Raw genomic sequence first — 10,702 nt, forward strand, 5'->3', positions numbered from 1 at the left:
AGCATTATAGTGTTCTTTACCTGTACTCTAAGCAGGTAGCTATTTTCAAGCAAACTAAACTTCAGCTGTTCTGAAAAAATAGAAAAGAAGAAAAATAAACTCCCCTTCAGAGAAATACATGTGTCTTTCTGCCTCTGGTCTGGCTGTAATTTTGTGTTCAGCCCAAGACGTAGAAAGCAGATGAGTAAAAAATACCACACACATCAATGCTGTTCATCATGAAAAGAAATGATAAGACAAACTTCAGTTTGAAATCACAAGTATCTGGCTTGGAAGAAAAAAGCAAATGCTCTTTTATTACATGTTTGGCTTGCATGTTGGTCCTGCTCTTACCATAGTTATGTGTCCTATAATTGCAATATGTGAGCATCTTATATAGAGACTACAGCCACACAAAAATTCTCCAGTTAGAGTTGTGTGTAAGAAAAAAAAAAGAATGAAAATTACTTATTCTGAGTGGGCATTTTTTTCCTTCAAATTTTACTATGGTCAGGTTTATTCTTGAAGAGAAAGGTATGACATTATTGCTTCCCAGCTTCATGCTACAGGTTAACCATCAGGTGGTGCAGCCTATGTTGTCCTCTTGGCACTCTTCTATTTTTTTACAAAGTTTAACTTTCATGATAGTTGGAAAGATGAAATGCTATTTATGGAATAAACAGCAACAACAGCTAGCCAACTCTGCACAGCATAATGGGATTTTAATGTATTCTTCTTGTCGGCATAGTGTATTTCTGCGATAATTTTATGTGACAGCGTAATTAAACTGGAAAACAATTCCCATTTCCTGTGTATTTTATCTATTTATCATAATTTATTTCTTTACTTTCTTGCTCTGCTATAAATATTATTGTAAGGAGAGTTAAATAAGTTAAACCAATGCAATCACTTTTACAGATTGAAATTAACTTCATATATCAATTTATACTGGTTTATATACAGCACCTACTATTTGCCCTGTACAAATAAATGCATTTGCTGTGGTATATTTATAGTGTCACTATGGTTTCCATGTTTGTACTCCTGTTGACTAATGTTCTATATGTTAAAACTTGACATTTTAACAGTATTTTCAAACAATTTCATTCATTATCAAATAACCATTTATTACATTGTGGCAATTTCAGACCATTTACTGGATCCTCTAGACATTGCTAAATAATGATTTATCAAGGACTGTGCAAATTTTAGTGCTTATCACAGCAAATACAAAAAGTAACATTAAATAGTGACTTGACAACAGCTCTGACTAAATTATTTTTATTTTTTAATCTTGATGAGTCATATTTAGTAATAGCAGTTTGTAAATGTGCTGGAAATTAAGGGAAGTATTCTAGATTGCTCCATTGTAGAAGGGTCTTTCTGGTTTGCAATTCTTTGGCATGCTTGGAGGATAAATTGAAGACTGTGGGACACAACAGACGTGTCTCTTACTGCCTTTTTATTTTCTTATGGTGCCTATGATGCCCCAACATTGTTATGTGTGACACTGCTTTTCACATTTTATTTGACCATGAATCTAGCTAAATCCACCTCTAGCCAAATCTGTACTGATTTTTGCTCACCTAGAGTGAATAGCAGCTCTGCAAAGGATTTTCAGTTCAGTTTTCAGGAAAAATCTCTTCCTTCCTGATGTTCTAGGACAACCACTTGGCTGCAAAATGCTGTGCTTGTATCTCTGTTATTTATCTCCCCTATTTCTATTGAACTTGAGATCTACAGTAGGTCTGTGAGAGAACAAATTGATACCCATAAATGATAATTAGGTCTCTGGAAGCACTGAGGTGCAAACTTTACAAGGCAACAGTATTTGAGGGAAACATCCCCATTTTCTGAGATCTCATTAATCATTGCAGAGCTCACACATTCAGCTCAACATTAAGTAAATTGAAAGGTTTAAATATTACAGAGGACTTGGGAGTAATCCTCATTTGTGAGGTTCGTACATGGACTACAGCTGAACAAATATAATTAACACTGAATTTAAATGATCCCTAAATCAATAGTTTGGTATTGTTGCTTTCTACCACAGTAACATTAAATAGCTCCAGATAAAGCCAAGGCCTCACTGTGCAAAACTAACAGCTTATCATCATCATTGCTCAAAAGAATTTATAGTCTACACACTTTATGAATTGGAATAATAAAAAACCATACCTTAGATTGTGATCTTCCTTGGCCAAGGTCATGAAAAGAGCAGAACTGAAAATTACACAGAGATTTTCTATATGTCATTCTTAATTTCAAAGGCATCCAAAAGGTTTTGATTCATTATCTCCAATTCAGGAGTGGTTATTAGAACCCCTTGTTCTGTTACTGCTCCAATGGTAAAGCCAGCAGAGAGGGCTTTTACTCATTAACCTAATAATGTAATATTTTAATTTAAATTGCCACAGCTTTCAACTTGTGCTGCTAAGACAGGCTGTAAACTATAGTAGAAAAGAAACAGACAGTGTTTTGTTCTGCAACCTCTGTCATAGCTTGGCATCCTCTGCCAGGAAGGTGCAGCTAGGCTTGGTAACTTCAACAACCAGGGCAGCAAGAGCCAAGATGCATCATAAATTGGGGCTGTTATGCAGAAAAGGTAAAATTTCATTTGCTTGCTGAAGGTCTCACTATCCCTAGTTTAAGGACTTCAGTTCTTTAATTTTACCCGTGCATATCCTCTGTGTTTAATCTTAGGATCTCAAAGTTTACATTTTTACTTTTGATGACAGCAGGTAATATTTGGAGTTTGGGGGGTTTTTTGGTGTTTGATTTCTTGGGTTTTTTTATTTGTTTTTTTGTTCACTAGCTCTACTAGTATTCTGTGAGAATTTTGCCAGACTAGTAGGATATGACCAAGCCCAAAGTATGTTTACAGAGTACACAAGGAAAACTCAACAAAACTAGTAAACAATAAATAATGAATTATACCCCAGCAGAACTGCTTACTTGTCTTCTCAAGCTTCAGAGATAATTTTTAGAAATTCTTCATCTATTCCTGAATCACAGTAATTTTTAACACTTTCCTATTTTAAACAAAACTCACTGAAGTCAGGTAGGCCAGATCAGGCACAAAAAGAAGTTTTGGCTTAAACCAATCACTTAATTTTAAGTGATACCATATGATGCCAGAATAAATGAACCATTACAGCCATCTTCCTCCTCATTTAAAAAAAAAAAAAATTGTCATAGAAAATGAAAGTGTCTGAGGGCTCTGTGCAGGCAAGGGTAAGCATTTAATCATTGGAGAAAGTCAAGCTGAGTTCAATCACAGGTCAGAGCTGAAGGTCTGCTCAGAACCAGGTACTTCAATTTAAAGCACTTTGGGCACAGATGTGTCTATAGCCAAATACTCAAATGAGCCGAATATAAGTACCAGTGTGTTTGCTTCCTTTTATTTTAATCAGTCTAAATGACAAAGTGATCAGATATCGAGATATGTTCAGACCTAACCCCTATTGATCCAGGAAGTGATCCTGAGATGACTGGTCTTGTTATCCCATTTCCAGCCGCCTCCTCTCCACTAGTCTGCCTACTGAAGATTACAGTCCCTTGATCTCCACTGGTTAAACTGACCATTTGGCTTCTTTTTCATCTATCTCTATGAAAGTTTAAAAAACAATATTTTTTTTGGTGGTAGACTTTGTATGTTACAATCCATGGAGGTTCTGCAACCATCAGCTATCAAGTGCCAGAGATAAGGTCTGAAAATGGCAAAACTTGTCTTTTTAATACAATCAGGGTTAAGAACACTCCCTCGCAGAATTCAGAAAGGTAATAAGAGAGTTAGCTTTCCCCATAATCAAAGATATTATTTCTATGTGGCCAGCAGCCTAGATGTGAGGGAAGAAAGTCATCAAGGCAAGCTCTTTGCTCATTTAAGGAGATATTACACAAAACATTAAACCCAATGAGGGTATCTGTCAAAATCTAAGAGACTCCATCTCTGCTGTTATCTACCTTCCATTATGGATTAATTTGACACTAATTGCAAAAATGATTTAATTTAGTTAATCTTCAAAAAATACTGTTTGAAAATTAAAATTAATGGCTAGGATAAAATCTAAGCATTCTAAGTGAATAAAAGCTTAGAGATGAAGGGCCAGGGACTGGCAGAGAAAGCTTAGATGGGAGTTACCTCAAAAAATTGTATTTAATACATAAAGCAATAGGGAACCAAAAATTAATTTAAAAAACATGACAGGAACCAGCGGAGAAAATATCAAAGAAATTACATACTGATGGAGAGGGATGGAAAAAACTATTACACTTAAAACTACATTTTAGCTCTACAAAGGACTTCAGGACTATATTTTGTTAGATCTAAAAAACCCACAAGAAATTATACACTTTAAAAAGTCTTATCCAACTAGCAGAACCTAGAAAATAAAGTATTTATCAACTATGCATTGGATTGTGATTGTTGGGAGTGCTCAGCCTCTTCATATGATGTTTGTAGTTCAAAAGTTAAACTTGCACTAGCAAACTAATCATAGCTTTACGATGTTCTTTCCAAGTCCCTGTTTCTGATAAAGACACTGTGTAACGTGATAGACTCCCATCTGTGCCAGATGGTACAAGTCCCTGATGAATCATATGCCAGCTGTGCACAGCCAGCATACAACACACTCCAACCACACTTCCTCTTCCCTCTCACTATGCACCCAGCCCAGCAAGGCTATATTGACACTCAGACTCGTGAACATTCAAAGCAGCACAACATGTGAGTCGGAGGCTCTCTGTATAGCAGGCATATGAAAGATGACAGCTTCCAGAGCTACACACTTTGTGCTCCTCCGACTAGCGTCTTCCTTTGCCAAACTTAAGAAGGGAAAGGAATGCAAAGACAGCATCCTTTGTGCCTGTTTTGTCCAGGAGGTTGGAAGGGTACTGTTCCCCAACATTCAAAGAGTATGGTTTCCCTTATTCTTATGTCTGCATTAAATTAAAGGATGACATTTCAACATCACCCTAGTGCCACCAGACTTGCTTTGCTATACAGTACAGTAGGAAACCTAACTGCCCCACGACTACACTAATGCCTGCTTCCCTTGTGCTTTTGTGTGCTTACCTAATGTAATTGGCAATGTGTACAGCTTGCAAGGGAGAATAAGGTTGATTCTCACACATGGTTAATTAAGCCATTACAGTTAGCTATTTGCTAGGCTGACTCAGGGGATCAGTAATAGGATATGGAGTCTTTCACCTTAAGTTCAGCCATTCTTACCCCCAAATTCCCAGGTAGTGATCAGTAATTTCTCATTAACCCTGGCACAAGATGAATCTGACTCCACTCAGGCATATGGACAAGTTTTGAGCACGTCTGTCAACAAGGAGTGTCAGTGTCTCTGATAATTAAATTTCGAAGTGAAGAACCCCACTGCTGTGAGGTAACAGCGGAAGTTGATGCCTTCCAGTGGCATTATTTTAACTTTTTTGTTTGGGTTTTTGTTTGTTTGTTTTATTTTCTCCAGACTCAACAAGCTCTCCTAAGCTATCACAGTATCAGCAGATACAGATTTAGACTTTGAAGACTACAAATTGGCTATTGTTCTTATGTTCCCCTGCAAGACAAGCAACTAATAGTAATACATCCATAAAAGCTGGAAAAACATAGTTTTAAAAATGCCCAACCCAACATGTAACTTATGATTCTATAAGAGGCCCCTAATTTCATGATCCTACCTGCACTGCCAAGAATGTAAAGAACCATTGGTTCTTGACATCATTCTCTTGCTGAAGGGCAATCACCTCTTCTGCACGCATTGCCTTAATCATGTCAAGTTGCGTCCCATAAATTTGCATGTCTCTCAAGGAAGCACAATGCATTTCCAGCAGCCTGATAAGCCAGATCAAAACAATTTCCTAATGTATGTTTACATCGGCTTTGGCTCTTGAGCTGCTTTTGCTCTAGTTGTTCCACAAATCTGAGCAAATTCCCTCCCTCTAAACTGCATGTTGCATTGGGGAGAGGAGGTGGAATAAGCTGACTATGGATGGATACATTGTCCTTACTGGAACTGGGCAATGCTTTCTACATTAATGAACTGCAAATCAGCTACACAAATGAAACCACATGCTAGATATAAACACAGTCCTCCGAGATGGGCTTCTTGTCACAGTCAGAGGGGAAGAAAGGGAGAGAGGGAGGGAGTGCACACACATATGTGTGATGGGTGTAATGAATGCCAGCTTTCCTCCCATCTCTCTGGGATATGTGAGGATGACAAACTCTCCGAGGAACAATTCCTTTGACTGGTTCGTTGAGGAAAGGAAACTTGTCATGGTGCCAAGAATAAAACTGCTTCTGAGCTTAGTTTTGAATTTTATATAGTGAATAAGTGAAAAACGTATACACATTCACTTCAGACCCAAGTCATGAATAATTAAAAGAATATATAATTGTACCCAGTTTTTCCCTCAAGCTCAACCAGCAAAGATGTCTTCTGTCCATGTAACAGGGTACTTAATGTTTTTTTCAGAAACTGTAAGAAGCAAGCTGAACCAAGTATCACTGAATTCCAACTGCAAGTAAGTATGAATAACAGCCTGACCATCAGAACACACAGAAAGACAAATTGAGAACTCAAATGGTTTCATATGAAGGAAGTTGCAGATTTTTTGATTATGCATAAATATTTTTCTGGTGTGATTCATTCACACTTGATATTGGATTCTGACCACAGTATGATAAAAATTATATTAACACAGCATTATGGTAGACACTAAGCTGATACTGCAAATTGCAAAGATCAGACATTTTTTACAAGGCACAGTAAGATAAGGATGTTTACCATGTCAAAAATACCTATGCAGAAAATAACCTCAGGACACAGAATTTATCTGTACCTATGCTTAACTACTCCTTTTTCTGAGATAGGCAGACTTTCTAGTACAAATTAAGAAATGTGAGTTAACAGTATATAGCCACACATTCATCTGCAATTCTACTGGTGCACTGGAATTGTCTAACTGTATTTATCTGGAAAAGGTAGATGCAAGAGATTTCTTATTGCTTTTATTTTTCCACATTATTCCCACAGTTCATGGGTCCCTCAGTTTTCAACTGAAGTGAAATTTAGGATTAATATCTATTTTTCTTGAGGGAATAGTAGTTAGCAAATATTATATTAATAGCAATGTATTTAGTACTTTTCACTTGCAGATACAGAAGTCTTATTTAAATACTAACAAAGAATATCAATAACTTCTGTAAACAAGATAATAATTATATTCCTCCTCACCCCCGCAAAAGGCAGACATGTAGACTCTCATGGCTAGCAAGCTGGCTCTTCCTTTCTCTCATACTGGTATGCCTGTTTATACCCAACAAACCATTATAATCTCTGATAGGAAAAATATATTTTAAAAACTGAAAATCATATACACAGATGATTAATAGATTCTCTTTTGTGTGTAGGTAATAGCTACGTTCTTGAAATGGCAAAGGTGTGGGTTTGGTTTGACTGTTATAAAAGATGCGCATTCTTTGTATTTTTGTACTTCATTAGCTGAATTACAAACACAAGGTCTTCACTTATACCTGACTTAGACCTTGACTTCTTTTCAACAATGAGATATTTGCTCTGAGATAGAAAAAGGCAAAACAACAGGGAGGACTGCTAGATGAAGTGCAAGTCTGCTTAAGAACAGCCCACTGCAGCATCATGGGTTGTATCTGAAGTAGCTCAGGGAGGTTTGGGAGAAAGTACAAGTATACAGGGACATAGGACTGTGGTGAGGGTCACTTTCTGCTCAATAATTTACCCCATGATATGCAAAGAGAATGCTACTATGAAACCCAGCTACCTACAGTAGTGTGACAACTGATTACAATAGAATGGCTTTAAAGAGGTGATCATGTACCCAACAGGAATATCAGAAGTGAGAGAGAATATTATACAGTACCTACTTCCTGTCCACTTATCTGAAAGCTACTACTTTATAATGTGTTGCTCTTGCATTTTGTACCACAGGTGTCTAAGACAGGAGCCAAGTTATGTGTATGGACTACCAAAGCAGAAGTAAACTACGGCCCGAAGTCCTTATCCTCAAAAAAGGCAAAATAAAGTTGGGGAAAAACCAGTATTCATACTTTCTGCACAGGGGAAATGGCAAGGAGGAATTCTGTACAAATGCAGTCTCTACAGACTTTCAAACGAATGTTTTAAAATTCCAACATTTCTGAGCTGTTGCTTGAACCACTTGAAATCAGGGCATTTTTAATCTAGTTTTTTTTTTTCTTTTTGTTTTTTTTTAGATGACTAGAAAACATTTTTCTAATAAGTAAAATGGGAGAAGACCATGGAAAAGGTGAATGTTTTGGTATTCTGTTGCTTTTGATGACGATCTTCTATTTAAAGGTTAACTGTGAATTATTTCAGACCCAAATTGTGTAACAGTTGATTTTTCCCATACAGCGGACAACATTCATGCGAGAGCACATTATTCCTTCAAGCCTGTTCTCTTTGGTAAAGCTTTCATGTGAGAATCTGCTTATATTTGCAATTGTCTGATGTTTAAAAATAGCATTATTCAACATTTCCTAGTAGTTGGCTCTGACCTCTTGTTTGATTGTTTTCTGGGTTACAGTTGAACACTTGATAGATTTCCAGCTATATTGTGCCACCCCGTGTAAGAGGTGGGAAATTGCACAGCTTTGCTGACCATCATGTCATTGGTGTCCTGCAGATTAAATTTTTTGCATTTTGAAAACAGTTTTTTTTATAAACAGCTGAACCACATTTAGAAAAGCATTAAAGGTATTTAACGGGAGACTTAATTTTTCTTGAAATATTAATTTGCTGGAAAACTTTCAATCTTGTGACTTAATAATTAATTAATTTTGGCCCTTTATTACTGTTCTGTTGAAAGACAAGGAAGATTATCTACTGGGTAATAACATTATTTTCTGCATCATAATTTATCACATTTTCTACTTATCTAAACCAGAATAAAACAGAACTGATTGAAAATCTGTACTCCAACACTTTGCAGGCTTAAGTTTGCTGATAAAATAAGGGGCAGGAGGGGTGTTCAGGCATCAGACTAACAGATAAGCTTTGCTCCATGTTAACTGAACAGCCTATCAGCCTTTTATAAGGGAGCTTATCTTTTCTGTAATGTACCCCTCTAGGAATCTCAGATATCCTTGATCTTTAGAGCTCGTTAGTTCCAGCTCATTCTGGAATGATTCCAACTGTTCACAGATGCTCCGAATGAGCAGGCTGAGATCTCTTGCCATTCAGTCTTCAATACTCAGGCAAGTACCTTACAAACTGGTAACATAAATCACATAATCAGATCTTCCCTATTAAAAGCTGGGGTGCTACAGGCATAGGAAATTTCAAAATAGGTACACTAGTAATAAAAAGTGGTGTGCACCTGGGAGCAGATAGAAAAATATCATGTCCTTAAGCATGGAGTGTTTGCTCATCGTCTGTGCCATTCTTACTTCTACAAACAAAAACGATGACATAACAAAGGTGGCAGGATACAGTACTTTTTCACTTTTGCTGCTTCCCCTCACTGCTTTGCTGTATTTCTGCCACACCCTTGCTTTATATTTGTAACTGTTACCTGATTAACTTATGTTATGATAATGCCTACTGGCCTCAGGCCGTTTGCTGGGCATGATACAAATTCTTTATAATTTCAATGCTCTAATTATTTTACCTTAAAAATTGCCTTTTTCCCTGTTACTCGTAGATTTTATCTTTGCTGGTTGGGGGTGCCTGTGCTTTCTGTTCTTCTTTAGTGGTATTTTTTCTTTTTTTTTTTTTTCCCTCTATTCATTTTGTGCCCCCTTTTATTGTTTTTTAATGCTTTCCACACTTCCGCACACCTACATTTATTCCAAGTTCCTTCAGGACCCTACAATAAAACAATTTTTTTGTCGCAACATTCACTTTTGGGCAACAAATTAGCTGTGGTCAAGTTAGGAAACGTCTGTATATTATAACCGTGTGCTGGTGGCAAGTTCAAAACCTTCCTTCCATCTTGACCCCCTCCTCCTAGTAATGCTGACTACCATTACCATTCTTAGACATGTGAAAAAGACGAAAATGAGATAAATCTAACTTCCTGTGCTTCTACTGCGCATATGTAATGTCACTACATTGTGTCATTAAGGACTGTATTTTGGATGCTACTGCTGCCATATTCATACAGCTGAAGTTGTAATTTCAAATGATGTGGCGATTCAGGTATTTTGCTCAGTAACTGCGCTACTGCTGCCTCGCTGGTATGTAACACTGACATTAGCTGTTCTCTTTTTCCTCACGGAGAAGGTGCCGCTCTTGTTCCTAACGTCCATCTCATACTGAGCCCCTGAAGAATCAGGCACAGCACACTAGTCTAGAATACAGGACTGAGTGAGGGAGTGGACGTTATATTTTCCGTTCCGCGTCCCGTTTCCCGCGGCCCAGGGCTCGACCCCTCGGTTACCACGCCCGTCACCAGGGGCCGTCCCGGACGGCAGGACAGGGAGCTGTCTGTGTCCCGGGACAGCAGCGGCGCAGTTCATTACCTCCAGCTGAGAACGGCCCAGACCGCGTGACTCATCCTCACCACTGGTGAGGGGCAGTGCTCCTCAGCCCAGGGAACGAGAGGACACCCGCCATCCCCCGGCCCTGCTGCCTAGCCACTCATAGCGGCAACAGCTACACGCCACGCACTCCCAACGGACGAACACGCCACAGCACCCAGAGCGCGCACG

The 10,702-nt window shown here is 38.0% G+C and overlaps 1 long non-coding RNA gene across 2 annotated transcripts in view; it reads right to left on the minus strand.

The window, feature by feature from the left end:
• Nucleotides 1–10,697, minus strand: part of LOC142060240 (uncharacterized) — a 98,563-nt gene extending 87,866 nt beyond the window's left edge. Inside the window, exon 1 of one of the 2 annotated variants that reach the window (XR_012661669.1) lies at nucleotides 10,514–10,697. This is a non-coding gene — a long non-coding RNA (uncharacterized LOC142060240). The remainder of the gene's footprint in view (nucleotides 1–10,513) is intronic. The other variant, XR_012661668.1, reaches the window with a different exon arrangement.
• Nucleotides 10,698–10,702: the final 5 nt, after the last annotated feature.

The sequence above is a fragment of the Phalacrocorax aristotelis genome, chromosome 7 (genome assembly GCF_949628215.1).
Source record: "Phalacrocorax aristotelis chromosome 7, bGulAri2.1, whole genome shotgun sequence".
NCBI classification, from domain to species: Eukaryota; Metazoa; Chordata; class Aves; order Suliformes; family Phalacrocoracidae; genus Phalacrocorax; species Phalacrocorax aristotelis.